Genomic DNA, 21,461 nt, shown 5'->3' with positions numbered 1-21,461 from the left:
CTGAGATATGTGTTTGTGTGTGTGTAACCATGTGTGTATATGTATATTACTTGTTATAATATACATATATAGAAATATATGTGTATATGTAAATTATTTTGTATATACGTATGTACAAAATAAAAATAATATATGGTTTTTAGATGTTATATTTAAAGAGATATTTTATTGTACTCTGGAAGACTTGACTGTTTGTGGAGGAAGGCTACTGTCAGGCTTTGGGAGAGGTGGTGCTAGATAATGACCCCTCCTTATCCTCAGTGAATACCATGGAACACAAATATCCACGCAAGTCCTATGTGTGCAGTTGTCATTTTTAAAATTACAGCTCTTAAAGCCATATAAACATATAATTACAGTATATTACTGAGAGGTATTTGTTGCACATAAAATGCCTCTTACTGCAACCTCCTTAAGTTGCAGAGGAATATCATGGATACAGGATTCTTAAGGTGTGGCCCCTTTCAAGGGTCCAAAAAGTAAAAAATAATTTAATAATAATATGAAGACACTATTGCCAGTCTTATTATTTCACAAGAGTACAAGGGAATTTTCCAGAAGCTACATGATGTGTGGTATTGCTACCTTTTGAATGCAAAGGTGTGTGTTTCTGCTCGTCTTTCTCTCCCCTCCCCTCCTGTCTTTATCTCATCGTACTTAAAAGCTACTTACTTGAGGGTTTATATTTGATTCTGGAGTGTTAAAGGGATGAGAGTGGATCCCAAATAACTGCAGAATTTCTCTGGATTAGTTCTTCAGCTCTGAATTCAATGCAGCAAAGAAGTCTGGGGCTCAGGAAAGAAATTAGAAATCATGCATATTCTATAGATGGAGATCTCTTACGTTCTGACTCTTAGAAACCTCAACATGGTATTTTAATCCAGAAGAGCCAGATACTTTAGTGGAGACCATAGCCCAATATGCTATTACTAACTTTCATTGTTTCATAATAAGTTTCTTATCAAAATGGTTAAGCAAGCATGAATTTCAACACAAATGCAATAGTCGTATTATGATAGGTACTTGGAGAGCCAGAAAGGTGAGCAATCAGAGATGTTTTGGTGAAATTATGGTCACCCAGGGAAAACTGCTAGAACACAACTCTAGGTAGCACTGGGGCCACGTGAAACAGGGTCAGGGAAATGGGAGACAGAGAACAAAGCAATTTAAAATAAATATCATTCTGCTTAGATTTTAGTCCCACTCCCTCATGAGTTTGCATAAATTTAAACACGTTTGTAAATGGTCTCAAGTTATGTGTATGGTTTAACATAGAGATAATCGGAAGAGATGTGAGCTTACATAAATTTGCTCTCTAAATTAACCATTAACAAGCATCACAGGGCTTTGTGCTAATGATGTATCCTCTTTAAATTTCACCATTTTTTTTTTCTGAAATAAAGATAAACTGTCCTGGTAGCTCATGGAGTGGTTGTAGTCAACATATTAGAAATATCAGTGCTGCCCGTACATTAGTGCACTGTAAAATTGTAAGAGAATCATTACTTTCCCAGCGCTCTTTACCAGAATTATATTCCATATATAATGCCATTACTTTATTGAATATTTTCTTACTAGAAGCTGTCATATATAATTATATTTAGGCTTTTGAGTTTTTATTTTAGATCTTCATTTAGAGATTATAGAGTGCTTCGAAATCCATAGAAATGACAATTAACTTCAACATTGAAAATGACAATGTTTCTTCAATATTGCATTAGTTTTCTTTTGGGTAGTATTAAAGTGACTCACTCGCATTTGGTTTAAATACCTTTTAAACTTATTGAGGTATCTATCATACTTTAAAGCATGTAAAAATTAAGTTAGTATAATTTTTCCATATATATTCAATCATATAACCATCATTTGGATCAAGATTTTGAGCTGAAGGGACAGAAGGTCTTTTCTGTCATCTTCCAGTCAGTATCCTCAAATATGAACAGTAATCAGAAAGAATATGTTTTAAAATATCAAATTCTTTTGTGATTAAAAATTTAGATGTATTTACATACATCAGATACTCTGATAAAAAAATGCATGCACTATAAATGTCCATCAACAAAAGCATTCAGCAAGGATTTGTAATCAGTACTGTTTTAGATACAATCTGGGATTTTTTTAAGTATAAATCAATGTTCCTCCCTCCCACTCTTCCACTCCGTCTCTTTCTCCCATCTCTATCTATCCAGTTAAAAAGAAAGCATTTAGCAAGCTTAGAGTGTACAAGGAGTAACAAGGTTAGCACACATGAAACCAGAATCAATAATGCATTTTTATGTTATTCATCCATTGGGTAAACAAATACATAGTATTGCAGGTGTTTAAATGCTATTTTTTTTAAACCAACAGTAGGTGCTGGTTCAGAGGGGATAGAAATGAATAAACTTTGAGGAAGAGGAGACTATCAATCATCCATGGAAGAATGAGTATTGCATTGAGATTTGATAGTTTATGCAAACGTAGGAAGCAGAGAATAGAGCATTTAAGTGTAACAAAAAAATAAAATAAATAAAAAGGTAGTATGAGTTTGTGGAACAGCATGAAATAGTATACGAAAGATAACAAATGTAAATCTGACTCAGCAGAAGCAAAAGAAATATCCTGAGAACTCATGAAAATTAATGCTATATAAGCAGAAACAGCTGAAAGAAGACGTTGCAAGTAAGGCAGGGACATTGAGTAATGAAGAACTGAGAGATACTGCAGCAGTTTGAGATGAGAAGTACTGTTATCAGAGCAGCATTTACAGAAGCTGGATATGCAATCCCACTTTGAGATGGATGTGCTGGCAGTAGAATTTAGAGGAAGACACAGGAGAAAAATCTGCAGTATGATGTGGAGATAGACACAAACTACATCATGAAGAAGGCTAAATCACAGGTTGTAACAAAATGCAGTTCTGTCTGATCGCCACTTACAGAGCCCAGCGACAACATTGAGGTATGGTGGAAAAAAATGTATTAACCAAAACTAGTAAGGGGGAAGTGACCAGATTCCCATCCAAAGTGGCCACTTTCAATTTCTGGAGAAAAGGCACAGGCTTGAAAAGGGGTGAATTGATATGGAAGGCATGCAGGAGTTGTTTGAAAAAGGAGAACTTGACATAGGAGGCATATCAAGTTGTGCTGATTCTGAGGTCTGCATGTCTTGTTTCAGTGACTATCTTGTGTCTCAGTCCACCTGGAGTTCAGGCTGGCATCATGTCAACAATGGCCAGGTTGTTGACTAGTTGTCTTGAGGTAAACGCTGGAATTTTACAGCTGGGTCTGTAAAATTCAGGCTTGGTCTCTCTGTCTCACAATTAACCCCTGGAACTTCTAAGTAAGCACATAATTAGGTAGTATCACGCAGATAGATAAATGTGAAGAGAGAATATGGTGAGAAAGCAGGGGATATGAAGTGTATTTCAAAGTTAAGGGAAAAAGCTTCTGCAGTTTGCTTCACGGTTATGTCTTGAGACTAGGGAGAAAAGAGAAAGGGGGAAAAATTAAACACGTTTTGAAGTTAAGCGGCTCAGTTACAAGGTGATATCAAGATTTTGCATCTGGCTAGAATAAGAGCTTCTCTCAGAAGAAAATATGGAAAAGGTGAATGCATCTGCATACAGAAAAGTCTGAGTTGTGTAGACATAAACTTGCTTGTCTACACACCACACCCCTCCACAATTTTGATGTCATATGATAGGGCCTCTGTGAGAAGATAAGACTAGAGGTACAAATGGGTAATGATCAGAAGATAAGTTGCCACTCTTGATGTTTTGGGTGAGACCGGGGTGAAGGGAGAGACATTAGATTGATGCATAAGCAGAGATGAGCACAACAGATGGTGCTAACCAATTCTTCATTTCAAAGGAACAGATAGGATTGAGAAACAGTAAGCTCAGTTGGACAAAAGAATTGTTTCAAATTAAGTTCCTTCATGCAGAACAGGCATGCTCAGAGACCACACTTACAGTGTGTGCAAGATAGGTGCTTTCAAGTCGAAGTTGCTCTCAAAGCAGTGGGCCATTCTGACCCTAGACAGTTTGCTTCTTACATTTCTTTATTTTCCTTGCTATGGGGAAGTGTCAAAGACTTGAGGCATGTAACACAGCTAAGATGGGAGAAAAAGTGCCCAATTTGATCAGTTTGTTTATGGTTAAATCAGAATAAGAAAGAAGAATGAGCATAAAGAACCAACCCACCCATCTCTGAAGATATATCTGTATTTACTTAGTGAGTTTTTATGAAATTACAACATATGTCATTAATGTATTAATATCTGCCTTAAATTTGGATTTTTGCCATTTCACACACACAAAAATTTAACTTTATTTACAACCTCACAAAATTTTAACTTTATTTACCACTTTCTTTCATTGTGTACTATTGCTGGCATGTATTTTTATATTTAAATTATTTTCATTGGAGTTTTACTCAGTTGTAATTTAGAGGCATTTACATGCTTACTTTCATGTTCTTTATTTCTCCAAGATACCTATTTAATCCAGCTTTTATAGATATACTTTGTAGAAGGATTAGTTTAATTCCAGTCATTATGTCATTGCCAGCAGGAGAACTCCTATAGGGTTATTGTTTTTATGCATATTCTCTAATAAATCAATTAAATTCACTCTTGTGACTGGTTTGTGAATATTTTTAGTTATGAGTGGGAATCAAATTTTATCAAATTTTGATGCATCTATCGAAATGCTCAAGGGGCATTTTCCAATTCTTATTTTCTCAAGTATAAACTTAGATTTATAGCTTCCCTAATATTAAACTACTCTTGCATTTTCAGGAGGCAACTTAATTATCATGTATTATCTTTTTCTGTATCTGGCTGATTTAAGATTTTTTTTTTAAAAAAATTGCATTTGTATGCATCAATGAGATCAATTGGCAACTTTCCTTTTTGTTTCTGGTGTGGTAAGCAAGGTTGTATTTCACATAGAACGAAATTCGAAATGTTTCCTACATTTTCAATTCTGATTAACTGTGTGCGTAAAATTCACATAATATGTTCCTTAAAAGTTTAAGTAACTTGTTTTATAAATTATCCCAAGTATTTTCCCATTGACATATACTGTTTCAATCCCATTATGGGCTTATTACCCCCTTGATATGGTTTGGCTGTGTCCCCACCCAAATCTCACCTTGAATTCCCATGTGTTGTGGGAAGGACCCAGTAGGATGTAAATGAATCATGGGGGCAAGCCTTTCCATTCTGTTCTCATGAAAGTGAATACGTCTCATGAGACCTGATGGTGTAAAAAAATGTGAATTTCCCTGCACAAGCTCTCTCGAATTCCCATGTGTTGTGGGAAGGACCCAGTAGGATGTAAATGAATCATGGGGGCAAGCCTTTCCATTCTGTTCTCATGAAAGTGAATACGTCTCATGAGACCTGATGGTGTAAAAAAATGTGAATTTCCCTGCACAAGCTCTCTCTTTGCCTGCTTCCATCCATGCACGACGTCACCTCCTCCTTGCCTTCCACCATGATTGTGAGGCCTCCCCAACCACGTGGAACTGTAAGTCCATTAAACCTCTTTATTTTGTAAATTGCCCAGTTTCAGGTATGTCTTTATCAGCAGCCTGAAAATAGACTATGAAACCCCAGCTTTCCCCTACCTGAATAAAATAGGATCTTTAAAATAACCAGCTTTTCCATCACTTTCCTTTTTTTACCTATAATTTTAATAATTTTTAATTTTTTTATCTCCCTCCCTGGCCTCCAAACCTCCAATTCTAGTTCTGCATAATCTAGATTAGTACTTAATTGAAAATCTCCTTTATAATATGTTCCTTCTATGAGTGTCTCTTCTATTAATACATTGCTATTTTCAAAGGTTTCTAGTAGTTGGCAGAGAAAACTTAAATGCAGTTCTAACTCACTCCAAAACCTATGCCCTTCCCAGTACCAAACATAGCCCCTATAAAATAAGATAATAAGCTTTATGTCACATATTAGAATATTTATTAAGATAAAGCACATGAAGTTATTGTCTCATGGCCACAAATCTTAACGTTTTTTAAACAGCCCTGAGAAGGAAGTATTCTGATTAAGCACATAGGGAAATAAGGCCTACGGAGGTTAAGATATTCCCTGAAAGACAAAAAAAAAAAAAAAGTAATAGACAGAGCTGAAATTCAAATATGCACCTGTCTGACTTCAAAAACAAGCTCTTAACCACAATGTTCTGTGTTTTTCATATGGCATACAAGACTTGGTCCATCTTCAGTCACCTGAATTTATAAATAAGTATGGCCTGAATGGTCCAGTTGTCTCTAACTCAGCAACACAGTATAAGAAAAGAAAATGAAGCACAACTTCAGAATACCTGGAATATTATTTGTGAGATTTTAACAAATAAATTTATTTCCATTTCTTTATATATAAAGCGTATCTATAAAGTTCAGATGTTACTTGGGTCTTCTTTCTTAAACTGTTCATTTTCTGCACCTTTTTCTGCAAAATAGAAACAGTAGTATTTTCTGCACAATAGGAGCATGCAGTAAGTACAATAATTTAAAAGGGTTATGCAAAGGAGAGTCCATGGCACAGCTTCCGGGTCACAGGAGCTTTCATGATGAACCTATCACTTTGCTGACTGAACCTGAAGAGCCAAAAAGCACTATTAGGGCTCCACAAGCCTGAGAAATACAGGGAGGCGAGAAAGATGACAGTGAGAAGTGAAGAGGCGAGGAAGAGCTTATTCTCTGAAATGACTTCACCTAAGATTAGCACTTGTGGCAGGGGTGGAGGGGAGGGAGCTAGGGCAGCAAATGGGTTGTCACCTCCATGATCTTCTGCTCCTGTACCCCATCCTCCATCGCCCATTATTTCTAAAAAATATTATACACACACGCTTGCACCCACATGCATGCACGTGTACACACACACACACACACACACACACACACACACAGAGTCATCTCTCTGTGTCCATGGAAGATTGTTTCCAGGACCCCCTGCAAATACCAAAATATACAAAAGCTAGAGTCCCTTATATAAAGTGGTATAGTATTTGTATGCAAGTGCACATCCTCCAGTATATTTTAAATAACCTCTAGATTACTTATAATATGTAATACAATACCTATGCATCACTTCCTTTGCATGTATTCAATGTAGTATTCAGTGCACCATAAATTCAAGTTTGACTTTTTGAAATTTTCTGAAATATGTTTTACCAACAGTTGTTGAATCCACGTATTCAGAACTCATGGATATAGAGGGCTGAGCACACACATATATATGTGTGCGTGTGTGTATATATATATGCGTGTATATGTAGTGTGTATATATAAATACTTTATGTGTATATACACATATATAATGTATATGCTTACATTTTTAAAAGAACAAACAAATTGCAGTCTGAAGAAACTATAAAATGTTATTAGAAAGTTAGCCCTTTGTTGTCTACAACTGTGCATTACATTCTAACAAAGACGACTACCTTTTTCATGAAAGTATAGCACTCAAATGAACTGTTCCCTTAATCTGGACACATAACTCAAAGTATATGCAAGATAAAAAGTAAATATCATGAACCCCCAAACAAACAATGAATGTTGGCCACTCTCTCTGAACAAATCACTCTTTATGATTTCTTTGGGCAATAAGAGAGGCCATGTTCTGTGGCAAAAGTCTGTAGCAAAACAAGGAAGCAATATCTTCCAGGACTTCAAAGACCCTGTATTCCCAATTCCACTTCTTAGTGGAAACAGACTTGCAAACATAGATCAAGTACTTGTTCATATCAGTGAAGACAAGAAGTCAGGACAGTCTTTGGAAACAATGGCATTATACCTGCATTTATAATCGAAAAGCTTCGTGAAATTTCTCATGAACTAGTGACACAAGAAGTCTTTATCTTTCCCTGCCACACTACCCGCTTCCTGCCATGCTGTGTTCAAATTGCTAAATCCAAGGTAAACATTTACACTTTTTCATAGGAAGTGTCGTGACTTCCTTAGTTTTCTTTGACGGAAAATCAATCTTCTGTGCGAAATCACTCCAGAATATTCCCTTAGCTATCATTATCCCTCTTCCTGCTTTAATTTTCTGCATAGCACTTAAAATTATCTAACATACTATGAATTACTTCTTGCTTGTCATATATATAGTATATATGTATATATATATAATATATATGTATATACATTTTTTCTCTGATAGAATGTAGGTTATGCAAAAGTAGTAATTGTTTTATCTTTCTTGGTTTTATTCTTTCTTGTTCTTTGATACCCAAATTCTAAGAAAATACAGGTGCATAATAGGTACTTTAAAAATTGTTGAATGCATGAATGCATGTCTGAAAGGGCTTTCCCTGTTTACTTAGTGTGGAGAAACTAGAAGCTTGCATCGGAATATTTCTGTTCAAGGATTTTAGTTTGTTATACATGTATGTTTAATTTGACTGTAGAAAAATGCACAGTTATTTCATAAATGTATTTAGCCATTAATTTGGTGAACACTTACTGAACACCACAGGGCAATAGTCGTTCTTTCTCAAATAATTCTTCTGCTGTCTTTATAAAAGGTTATGTAAAGTACCCTACAACTTAAAGTATAATAATAATAAATAAATTTTAAAAAAAAAGAACAACTCAAAATATGATTGCAAATCATATCACCTCCTCTAGTGAAGATTCGGATGCCCAGTGTGAGAAATCCCACCTGAGTATCAACCTTAGAGAATGTTGCTTTGACAAAGGCTGTTTCTTAGGATGCTACATGAGGTGCAAGTCTGCTCAGTGAGAATCTGCTTGGTCAGTCCTGTAGCCATCTGGCAAATTATAACCACTGAGTGATAAGCATAAATGCCATTAGGCAGCTTCCTGGAACTTTCCTTAACTGACTTCTAGAGGTATGACTGACTTCTATACCTTTTGTTCCCTTTTAGGCCTTTCTTTTCCTGTCCAGCTCCCTACAATGTGCTGCCACCTGAATATGAGGATGTGTGAACTACGCCAAAGATGATAGAAAGGTAAGGACTAAAGGAGCCTGGATGTCTGCGGACATTGTAAGTACAGTTTCCATCCTCACTCTGGATTACATATTAATAGGATCTTACAATAAAAGAGAAATAAACCTACATCTTGATAACTTTTTTTAATTGGCAATTTAATAACACTCATGAATAAATTATTTGTAACAAACAGAGATTCAAATATTGGCTGAGCACGGTGGCTCACAACTGTAATCCCAGCACTTTGGGAGGCTGAGATGGGTGGATCACGAGGTCAGGAGATCAAGACCATCCTGGCTACATGGTGAAACCTTGTCTCTACTAAAAAAAAAAAAAAAAAATAGCCGGGCGTGGTGCCACGCACCTGTAGGCCCAGCTGCTCGGGAGGCTGAGGCAGGAGAATCACTTGAACCCAGGAAGTGGAGGTTGCCATGAGCCCAGATAGCACCCCTGCACTCCAGCCTGGGTGACAGAGTGAGACTCTGTCTCAAAAAATAAATAAAAAAATCTCAGCTCTATCATGTATTAACTTTATGAGCATGCATATATATTTAACACTGGGTCTTCAGTTTTCTCATTTTTAAAATAAAGGAATACTCAATAAACAAGTTTATGGTGGAGATTAAATAAGGCAATTGATAAAATGCATTTAGCATTGTGTCTGATGCAAAGCGAATATTCAATAAGTGATAGATGTCATCTTTGTTGCACACATTGTGTTCCTCACAGCTTTAATGAAGGCTGAAGAAATTTCTTCAAGATTACTAATAAAAGAATATATACTGTTCTTTTGCTTGTAAAGTATATGCACTGCCTCTATATCCAAGAAAACTATACAATTCTTCATAGTGAAGGATGAATGAAAAGATTCTTCTATTTCTCACAGAAGAAATGACCCTAGCAAATTATCAATTCTATCTGGACTTAAGCCACATGATTAAGAAAATCAGTGAAGCATTCCAGTTGATTTTAAGCATATATTCTTCTCTTACTTTTGAGCATATGTACTTTTAAGCATATATTCTTCTCTTAAGATCCAAAATCTTTTAAGATAGAGTAACAGAAGACATAAGGTTAATTGTTTATTATAACTGTAATATTCCAAAACAAAATTTTAGGTTAATTATGTATATTAAAATGATCAGGACATAGAAAATATAACTAGAATAAAAATCGGCCAAATATTGAAAGTTAGTATGTAGGCCATGAGATTCTATCCAGGCAACAATTTGGGGCAGCAGCTCTCTTAGTTTCTTAGCAGACAAATTATAGTGGGAAACAAGAGCAGTTAAAGTGTTCATTGTCTGTGAAAGGAAGAATATCAAGTTCCCAGAAGAAAAAAAGAGACCTATCACAAAAGAAATTTATTTTACAATTAAAAATTAAGAAAAAAATCTTACTTCCCAAGGGTAAGGTTGCAAGTGATGACCAACCTCAAATGAAATTCAAAGTCATTCAAAATACAGTTCAAAAAGCACTTTTGAAAGTACATTTCAAAGTCACCAAGAGTAAAGTTCAAATGTTCTCATCTAAAACAGAAACGTATTTGAGGTGATTGATATATTAATTAGCTTTATTCAATTATTTCATATTATATTCATACATCATAATATCAGTTTGTGTCTCCTAAATATATATGGCTATACTTTATCAATTTAAAATTTAAAAATACAAATTAAACAAAAAGAATTGCGACCCAACTTGGGTGTCTCTTTGATCACCTAACACTACTAATTAATCTCAATTATCTCTGGAAAAAAAATGTTTCTCCATTAACTAAGAAAAGTATAAATAGAGATGTGTACTCACAGGGATGTGTAGGTGGAATCTGTATGTGTGTGCATGTGTGTGTGCACATGTGTGGTGTGTGAAAAGTAAGATGAGAAAATATAAAGATTATAGTAACATTGAATGCCAGTATATGTGCTGAGAATTTCCTTCCAATACTACTTCTGAAAACACATAAGCACATACACACACACATACACACACACCCCTCTACACCAAACAAGCATACTAACTTCTGTGATTATCAGCATAACTGAATTCAAGTTAGTCATTAATTTATATTTAAACAACAAAAATAAAGTCTTCATCATCTCTAGAATGTAGAAAATATAGTTAATAAAACTACAGGTAAGTAGCCAAACTAATCCAGGCTTCAAGATTTTGACTGAATTTATATAGTAAGTACATGCCTTCAAACAAAAAGTTGGAAGTTGTATTAATTTTAAAACCCATATGGGTTCCTTATAGATTAGGAAATATTTGAATATATGTTATTAATATTCATCCAAGTTTCATTAAAATAACATATACAGAGTGACAGATAACTTCCAAAAGTTATTTTTTAACAAAGTGGTTAACAATCCTAAAGGAAACTGGACTCGGTTATTTATCTGAATTATAACAATATATTTATTTGGGCTTCTGTTTTTCTTTTGAGACTTAATAAATTTCTCAAGATAAAATGTATATGTCAATTCCTGTATTCCTAGTCACATTTAAAACTGGAAACTTGTTTGGGGAAGTGTTCTCATCACATTCAAAAGGAGATGAAACTCCACAAGCCAGCATAAAAATAATAAATCTGCTTAGAATATTTTCCGTTTACTGTCTCCTGTTAGCAGTTTTGGAAAAGCTTTCCACTGTCTTCTCCATTTGATTTTGGCACAAGAAGCCAAAACCAAAATAAAACCAACCAACCAAACAACAACAACAAAAAACTGCTACTTAGGGAGAAATAGCAGCAAATTCAGAAACTTCTATTACCTCATAAGGAAAATAAACAGAAACACACAGAAAATAAATAAGAGAAGAGAACCATTTCCCCTAGAGACAATCATGTATGCCAGTGTCAGGTAAACCCCAAAATTCACATTCTCAATGCATTTCCAATGTAGTGTGTCTGAGGGACAAAGCAAACCATCTTTTAATTGTAGAATTCAAAGGGTCATCATTTGCTGAGCTATTTAAACTCTGGAATTTCTCAAGAGATGATAGAGACCATGAAACTTGCAGACAATCCTGAGTCTTATGTTTTATAAGGGATATGTTGGCTCATCTTTATCTTTAAGTTGAATTACTGCCCAAGGCACATTGGTACTTCCAGCTACAAGGCTGGAAGAACTATTTTACTCATGCATTCAAGGATCAGGTAGACATCTGAGCACAGGCAGCCAGAATTATGTCTGTATGTTGTTCTAGATCTTTGGCCTAAAGCCACCTAGCCATTTAAATGAAAAAATGAAACAACATATATTTGTTTATTGTCCGTCTCGGTTCTGCTTCTGTCAGAATGCCTGGACTGGCCTACAAATGTTTTGAATATATGATGGCATGTTCGAATCTGAGACTGCATCCTTCCCGTCCATTCTAGATCAACTGTTTAGTTTAACAAAGGACTTACATGTGGTTTAGAAAAGACACTCTAAGCAGCATTCCCTTAAAGAAAGCTTGGTCTTTCCTTCTCCGTGTTTGGGTGATTGCATGAGAATGTACTTAGCCCAGGGTTTAACCATCTTATTAAGCCCACTGACCACCACAAATGTACTTAAAGCACATTTGTTATGCAGTTATTTCATAATGTAAAATATTGTAAAATCCTATTAATATGTAATCCAGGGTTAGGATGGAAACATTTCATAAAGATATTCAACCATTAATTTGGTGAATACTTACTGAATACCATACGGCAATAGTTGTTCTTTCTCAAATAATTATTCTGCTGTCTTTATGAAAGGTTTTGTAAAGAACAACTCAAAATATTATTACAAAACATACATACAAAACATATCAGAAAAGGAGTATAGTAATCTCATAAACAGAGACCTAATTTCAAACCCAAGTACAGGTTAGCTCTGGGATCTTAAACAAACATGATTTCTCTAAATTCAGTGTCCTCATCTACAGGATACTGGAAACAATACTTTCCCTATTGCTTTCACTCACCTGAAAACAAATACTCTTTAAAACCGAGTAACAAATAGCCCAAGCCTGTAGACATTACAGATTGGTATAGTCTGTTGTCTTAGATAAACTAAGTACTCATTAAATATATGCCAACATAAATGAAGATCCCTGAGGTATAAAGCCTAATTTAATATTCTATATTATGTGCTGCCTTAACATCTAGTGAAACCAGAAAAGCTTCAAATGGCCTAACAACAAGTTTTCCTCCTCACATTGCTCCCATGGATAACGTCTCTGGTCAAACAACCTTCCTTACCATGGGACCAGCACAGTGCTTGCTTATCCCTGAGGAGCAGGTTTCAATTCCTTTCCAGACTGCAGAGCTATTCATACAAGCTAATCACATCTTTCCCTGGGATTCAGGGGTCACTTTACCACAGCTTCTGCTTATCCACTGTTCCTAAATGCAATATCCATGTGGTTCTTCATGGCATGCACTGTCCTTCCCCCGAGACTGTGAGTGGATGTGATTAATAATTGCTGTCGATCTCATCTTCCTAGTGTCTAGTGTAGTGTGTGTGTGGCCATCCTCATAGCCATAGGGTGTGAATCCCTCTCTCATCAAAAGGGTGCATTAGAGGTGAATAAAATAATGGAAATTTTTTTTTCTTTTTTTTGAGACAGAGTTTTGCTCTTGTTGCCCAGGCTGGAGTGCAGTGCACAATCTTGGCTCACTGCAACCTCTGCCTCCCAGGTTTAAGCAATTCTCCAGCCTCAGCCTCCCAAGTAGCTGGAATTACAGGCGTGTGCCACTGTGCCCCGCTAATTTTTGTATTTTTAGTAAAGACAGGGGTTTCACCATATTGGCCAGGCTGGTCTCGAACTCTTGACCTCAGGTGATCTTCCCACCTTTGCCTCCCAAAGTGCTGGGATTACAGGCGTGAGCCACTGCATCCGGCAACAATGGATAATTTTTTTAACGGAGAAAAAAAAGGAATAAAACTACGATAATGCAAGTAAAAAGCTAATTGGAGATAGAATAAATTGTTAGACTCACAGGTGGAAGAGTAATATGATCCGTCACAATTGCTTCAAGGGTTGCCTTTTCCTCAAAGCTTGGCACATTCAAATGAAAAAGGAGAGAACCCCAGTAATATTTTTCAACATACATTTGTATATAGGTTGATGAGAACCGTTTTTCAAATGTGCAATTGAAAATTGGCAATTTTATAACTTTCTAGATGAGAAGAAAATAAATAGAATAAATGCCTTGTGTGCATTTATTTTAAGACATATTGCAGAAGATCAGCAATAACACTGGTGTCCTTTGGTGTATCAGTGTAGGCTGGAGAATGTGGGCAGAGAGCCTGGTTCTCAGGAAGAAATCTCACTTCTCCGGAGGCTGACATTTAGAGATTTTGTATTAGTTATGTCTTCCTTGAATTGCTCTGGAGACAGGAAGACTTCATAAATACAAACTTAATTAAATGTGAAAATGTAGTGGTAGATTTGAGATGAAGAGGTGGAAAGAGCTCAAACTGCCATGTTCTTCAACGAAGCAGTTTGCTTAAATAAATGGGAAAGTCATGATAAATCCTCTGCTAAAGTTCACTCTATTTTAGGAAGGCGCTGCATATAATTAAAATACTTATGAAAGCATTCTCTGTTTCTCTATAAGAAATAATCATAGGAGCAGCAGAATTTTCTTTACCCCGGTTTCCTTAGAACCCAAGTTAAATATAGTAAATAACTTTTTTGTACTCATAAAAATATGGCTTATTGTATTGATAAAAATAACCGTTCTCTGAGTTTAAAAGCCTTGCATTTGTGTTCCTAATCTGCTGTCATGCCATGAGCTGACTATGGGCAAGTTGCAAACTCCTTAATGTACCAGAAGAAAAAGGCAAAACAATTTCTCTCTATAGTTAATTGCTTTGCTGTATTTGAAAATATGTATGCCTATTTATTTATGTATCATTATCATCCAGCACATCTGGCACTCAAGAATTACTACTTCTTTTGGCCTCGCATCACTAAGTCTATTTTTTGTTGTTGTTGTTGTTGAGACGGAGTCTTGCTCTGTCGCCCAGGCTGGAGTGCAGTGGCCGGATCTCAGCTCACTGCAAGCTCCGCCTCCCGGGTTTACGCCATTCTCCTGCCTCAGCCTCCCAAGTAGCTAGGACTACAGGCACCCGCCACCTCTCCCGGCTAGTTTTTGTATTTTTTTAGTAGAGACGGGGTTTCACCGTGTTAGCCAGGATGGTCTCGATCTCCTGACCTCGTGATCCGCCCGTCTCGGCCTCCCAAAGTGCTGGGATTACAGGCTTGAGCCACCGCGCCCGGCCTACTAAGTCTATTTTTAAAGGTTTCTAAAATGAAAAATATTGAGATATTCTAGTTCAAGGATCTCCCTGTCTTTCCAAATGGTGCCTTTCTCGTTCTCCGAGCTCTCCTGTGATATGGAATTTTCATTCTCATTCCATGAGGTCAGAGATCCTACTTCTATAAATAGGGCATTTCAATAAAATTGATCTGGACTATGGAGTGATAATGCTGAATGCAGGTCTGGTCTTTTAACTGCCGACATAATGTGAGTTAAGTTTCAAAGACAGCATTACCCAACTTTATTCTATTGCTCTTTGATTGTTGATACATTATAATGTTTCAGTTTGTATAGATTGTATTGCATCAGCCCAACAGAAAGCAAGGCCTTGTGAGGAAACAGAAAGTTAGCCAAGCAAGTTTTTATTGTAATCATCAATCTTGTGTGCCTGTGTGTGTTTGTTGAGGAAGGGCTGTGTATGGTTTTGAAATGGAAGAAAGAATAATGAAAGCTGGCTGGAAAAGCATAAAAGACCAACACAAATCACAATGTTGGTTTGCATAGTAGAAACTCTTAATTTGAATCTTGTTTGTAAGGTTTCTTTTGATACAATCTCCAATAATTATATCAACACTCTCAGCATTATCTGTATCTCTTTTTGTCTTTTCTGCTATTATTACCTTGTCCCTACCACAAATCTCAAGTCATCCTACCATACATGTTTATTTTATAAACATGGTTTAAATCAGTTTGTTTGGAAAACAAAAACAAAAACAAAACCAAGAATAAGAACAAGATGAACAGCCCTCCCCACTCCTTTCCAACTTAATGCCAGTTACTATTCTGTTGGAAGCAGTCCTTCCACTTGCTTTTTGTCTGTTTTTACACCTGTCTGGTCATGTGTGAAAAAGACCCAGATACAGTCATTCTTTTCTTCTTTTGTGTTTCATACTTTAGAGAAACCAGAATGTGCCAAGATCCTGACATAAGTAGGGCTAACCTAAGTATGTGCTAGAGTTGGAAAAAAATGTAAAGGAAAATCAAAGTTTTGTAGGGAAACAGAAATGGAAATAATCCCTCTTCTTGTTTGATATTTCTTTATTTTGTTATTGAACAACAAAAAAGTTCGTTTCCAATACAGTTTTTAAAAATTGACCAACATTTTTTTGAAAATAACTGTAGTGGGACATGGTTTTAGTGTTCTTTGAACCATTTTGCTGTATAAAGTGGGAATAGAGGTTATTATTTGCGGCCAGATTTTGCGTTTGATAAAGATTGTTTTATTTAATCCAGTAGTATGCATGCCATTGTTTCCATTTTTGAAAAGGTAACTGACCCCTACAAGGGATAAATCACACCTCCAAAGTCCCATGAAGCCAAGATATTAAACCCAGATGTTGGGATTTCAGAGCTCATGCTCTTGCTGCTACCCTGTTAATGCTGCTTTGTGAGATACTGAAAAGTTATTGTTCTTACCTCTATCTAGTCCATCAATCCTTTTGACACTGGCCTAATGATGAGCTTTACTGGCAAAGTAGACATCACTGAGAATTTGTAAATATATTAAGCACATTTCTGCTATTGCAATATGGTTCTAAGCAGAGCAAAAACCTCATCTATTTTCACCCTGAACTGGATTCTTTCCCAACTGGAGGCTGAATATTTGAAGGCTTGAGGATTGATGTCAGGGTGTCCTCCTGAAAAAAGACTGAAGTAATTACAATTAAATATATGGTTGATTGTCTCATTCTTTCCTACATGTTTGCATCTCCACTTCCAAGATTTTCTTAAGCAGTTCTTTGGAAACATTTCAATCCCTGTTAATGCTTCTTTCAATGGAAATCTCTTCTTAAATCCTATATCGAAATGGATATATTGCACTCTACTGAGCAAAGTGGAGGATGTAAAAAATAAATAAGATTAGGGCCTTCCCTTCAGAGAGTTACAGTTTAGTGGAAGAGTTTCTTGTTCACAGTCACTAAATAATTTCCTTGGGATTCAGTTTCATGTCATGCACATCCTTATGCCTTCTTTCCAGAGCAAAAGTCACCAATCTCATAAATAAATAATTTGTTTTAATACAGCAACCCTCTTTTGTTAGCGTACAATAATTTTTTAATAAAAGCTCTCTGGAGACAATAATAACCCAAATGAATAACTCCAAAAGAAGAAATTTCAGGAACTTCAGCACATTGTCTGTGGAAGTTTGGTGTAGATAGCTAACACTGTGGCATCTTTCAAGTGTCATCCACCTATTTTTATCTACATATATGACCAACCTTGATATGTAATATGTCATTCCCTGGCAATCAACTTACTTTAATTCAGAAAACTTGACCCACCTTCTGGGTGAGACAATGGCATTATTTTAATATTCATCTTTTACTTATAACTTACCATTTTCTCTATCTTTACAAGGTAGTATTTCAGGAGGAAAGCAGTTATGTGGCCTGAATAATGTCAGACTTTTCACATATTAGTATTCAGGCTTTGGGTTAAGGAACAAAGTTGCCAGCAGACCTGAAGATGTGTTTAGAATACACTCAGTGTTAAGGGCCCTTTCAATGATTCAGAGCGGTTACAATTTTTGCTTTTATTAAGCTAGAGCAATTGAAGAGGAAAGATGCCTGCTTTTTCTTTAGGGAGGAGGGAAGGTCTTAATATCTTAACCCAAAACCAAAAAGATGAGAGTATGCAAATTTGCCCTTTTACAATATGAACCAAATTGTCTATCTCCACACAAAGAAAGAAAAAATAGGGCATTCCCAAGGTCATGTTTCCCGAATGCTTTATTGTACAATGACAATTCAGTGACCTTTCTGAAATAAAGATATAATAAGATCAATCTGATTTGTTTAGTCACTGGTAATGTTATCATGGACATACATACAAATCAATGAGATGAAAAGAAGAAGAAAAGAAACATACTAGAGGCCAATTCAACTATTTAAAACAAGGCATTTCCATCTCCATTTTAGTGAAGTTGATGTGAATATCTGAATAATCCATTTTTTCTTTTGACATTAACGATTGAAGTTTGATAACATTAATGATTGAAGTTTGATAATCTTCTGAAATGAAAATAGTAAGATGGGAAAGGCAAATGTTTTCATGGCCTCTTTTGGAAGCTAATAATTTAGGAAGCACTTTGAAGATACTGGGACAGAGAATATATTGTATAAAGAGGAACCATGTGGATATTGGTGTTAATATTTTTGGAAAATTAGAAATACATATTATATGTTAGATTAGGACTACTTCTCAACTATTACATATGGATATGGTTTAACTATCATTATGAGCAAGTATTAGAATAAAGATGTTAAAAATACTTTAATAAAATATTCAGAAATAAGAATATTTGTGCCACAAACAGTAACTTTAAATACTAAAATTTAGCATTTTTTCTAGTGAGCCTTCTGGATTGCTTATCTTCTATGAGGGTGTCTAGGCGTCCCTTTGGTTCGGAAATCACATAAAACTATCACTTAACGACAGAATACATTTTGAAAAATGCATCATTGTGCTAACACCACAGAATGTACTTATACAAACATAGGTGTTATAGCTTACTACACACCTAGGCTATATTGTATGACCTATGGATCCTAGGCTACAAATTTGTACAGCATGTTACTGTACTGAATATTGTAGGCAAATGTAACATAACGGTATTTGTGTATCTAAGCATATCTAAATATAGAAAAGGTAATGTTTTGCACTGCCGTGTTACCCCAGCTATGTTTTCATTAGGTAATAGAAAATTTTCAGCTCAATTATAATCTTATGGGGCTTCATCTAATATGTGGTCCATCATTGGCCAAAATGACTTTATGATGCGCATGAATGAGTTGCAGAAAAGACAGAGCATTTGCTGAAAATGTGATGTCAGAATTTTTCCCCTATTATAAGAGCAGAAGGGCCCATTTTGGTTTATGTATGCTGGATCTAATTAAATATACATTTTCTACAACTAAAAATGACCACTATTAGTATTTTAATTTTATCCTTTAAGGGCTTTGATCATAGCTGAAATCATATAATAAATTAATACCTTTTTCACTTAACTATAAATAACAACTATTTCCTTGTCAATCAAGGTTTTAAGACAAATACAAAGAGATTCCAAATTTACATTTTTCTTAAAGGACTGAGGAATAAAAGCTCAGTCTCCATTTTGCTTTAGACTTAAGCGGCATCATTGATCCTAGTTACCAGAAGCTGATAGGAGGTCATTACCATCCCTGAGCTTTCAACAAATAGAACTGCAAGAGTTGGGAAAATGTAAGAAAGAAACCGGGGAGAAATCCAAAAGCATATCCTAGTAAAATACATTCCTGTAGTAAAAGACCTATTTTGGTTTGCACTTCAGATATCAGAAACTGGTTTAGAAATTGTTCAGCTGAATAAAAGGAAAACAATCTCATTCTCTACTTCTTATACATGAAAACTGCATTTGAGTGGGCACATCTGTCATGTGCTGTGACAGGAATTTTTATAAGTGTGATTTGTTAATTCCCAAACAGCCCATATAAATGAGAATATTACTCCTAATGTTAATCTGGCTCCCAATAGCTAATAATAATAACAGCAACCATGTTAATACTTGCCACTCAAGTATTAAATCAGGCACTTAATATGTGTTTGGAATGTATAATCTCATTTAAAAATTCTTCTCAAAGCTATATATCATGGAGATATACATTTATTACTATTTTACAGAAAACAGAGGCTCAGAAATACAGTTACTAGATAGAATAAAATGTCTGAGTCCAAGCTCAGGTCTGTCTGTTGTCAACATCTGTACTTTCCTTTCTAAAGCGTCCTGGTGCATAACTGTCCTGGAAAGTCAACAGAGTAGGCAAAGTCTACATGCCAGGATGGGAATTCTGTGTGAAAAATAGAGATCAATGAGCTTGCCTGAAATCCTGCTCCCCTGGCATGATCTCTTTTAGCTTTTTTCCCCTTGGCTTTTGATCCTCAAAAAACTTCTAATTTTAATATGAATTACCTTAAAACACAAATTATTGTAACAAGCAGCAGTTAGAGTTGGGAAGAGGCTGAAAATTATAATGGACAGCAAGCTAAAAGAATTCCATGAAAAGTAAGGGTACATTAAAAGTAAACGTGGGCACCAGAAAGAAGGCCATCAGAAACATAATTGTCTACTTTGTTTTGGCTTAGTCTCGTGCTGTGTGTGTGTGTGTATGCTTGTGTGGTATGTGTGTGTGCGTCTGGTGTGTGTGTAGACAATATAAGTGAAATGGAGGCCTCCAAGCATTATTTAGACAAATTCACACAGCATATAAAATAAATAATTATTATTGTGCCTTGAGATGTTTCCAAGAGGCCATTTGCATGAATCTCATTTATTGGCTAATCATTCAATCATGTCGTTCCCACTTTGCCTGCATGAGCACAGTCTGCAGCTCAGCAACTGATGTGCCACACTGAAGGCAGAGCTGGTAATAAGAAACCACCGTGTGAGATTCTTTTATGCATTGTTCATGCTACAAAGACACCAGCGGAGGTTGATTTTTTTTTCCTTTATTTCTAAGTTAACATCTTTCTTTTCTTGCCATCACATTTTTGTCGGTCTTGCCTTACAGTTCCTTGTATCTGCCAACATTTGGCTGTGCCAAGCAAATTTATTTTTCTCCCTGCTATTCATTTTCTTCTCTATTTCCTTGATATGTTCAGACAAAAATGTTTTATTTTTTTCTGAATAAGGGTAGTTCTGGGTTTTTCCTCTGTTGATTCTAAAGATAATTGCTATGCATTTTTATTGCGGGATCTGGCCAGCAGCCCGCAATGCAATGGGGCTCTCTCTTTGTTCCCAGGCAGGTTGGCAGGTCGAGAAATAATAGACACACACAAGATAGTGAAAGCTGGGTCCAGGGGGGTCACTGCCTTCTGGTCCCATGGTGCCAACAATGCATTGGATATGCCAGCATTTATTATTAAGTTTAGTGAGGGTGGGGGTAGGTTAGTGAGGGATTTAGGGTCATTTGATTATGAGGTGAGATGGTCACATGGGGATGAAGTAATTCTGTAACATAACATCTGTATGCGGAAGTACAGTATACAGACGTAAGAATTTACAGTATAGTGTGTGCATTAGTAATTTCTAACAGAGCCTTAAAACAGAAATACAGTCTTTCCATAACCTATGATTAGCAAGATATTATTAATCAGCAGTAACAGTTGCAGCAAAAGCTGGTTACAAACAATCCATAGAAACAGGACATGGAGCTACACAACTGGTTA

At 35.8% G+C, this 21,461-nt stretch overlaps 1 long non-coding RNA gene across 1 annotated transcript in view; it reads left to right on the top strand.

Moving 5' to 3' along the window:
- Positions 1–2,647: 2,647 nt before the first annotated feature.
- LOC105464823 (uncharacterized) overlaps positions 2,648–21,461 on the top strand; it is a 249,822-nt gene continuing 231,008 nt past the window's right edge. Inside the window, exons 1-2 of the long non-coding RNA XR_011611593.1 lie at positions 2,648–2,940; positions 8,894–8,977. This is a non-coding gene — a long non-coding RNA (uncharacterized lncRNA). The remainder of the gene's footprint in view (positions 2,941–8,893; positions 8,978–21,461) is intronic.

The sequence above is a fragment of the Macaca nemestrina genome, chromosome 13, assembly GCF_043159975.1.
Source record: "Macaca nemestrina isolate mMacNem1 chromosome 13, mMacNem.hap1, whole genome shotgun sequence".
NCBI classification, from domain to species: domain Eukaryota; kingdom Metazoa; phylum Chordata; class Mammalia; order Primates; family Cercopithecidae; genus Macaca; species Macaca nemestrina.
This window is presented reverse-complemented; position numbering and strand designations above follow the sequence as displayed.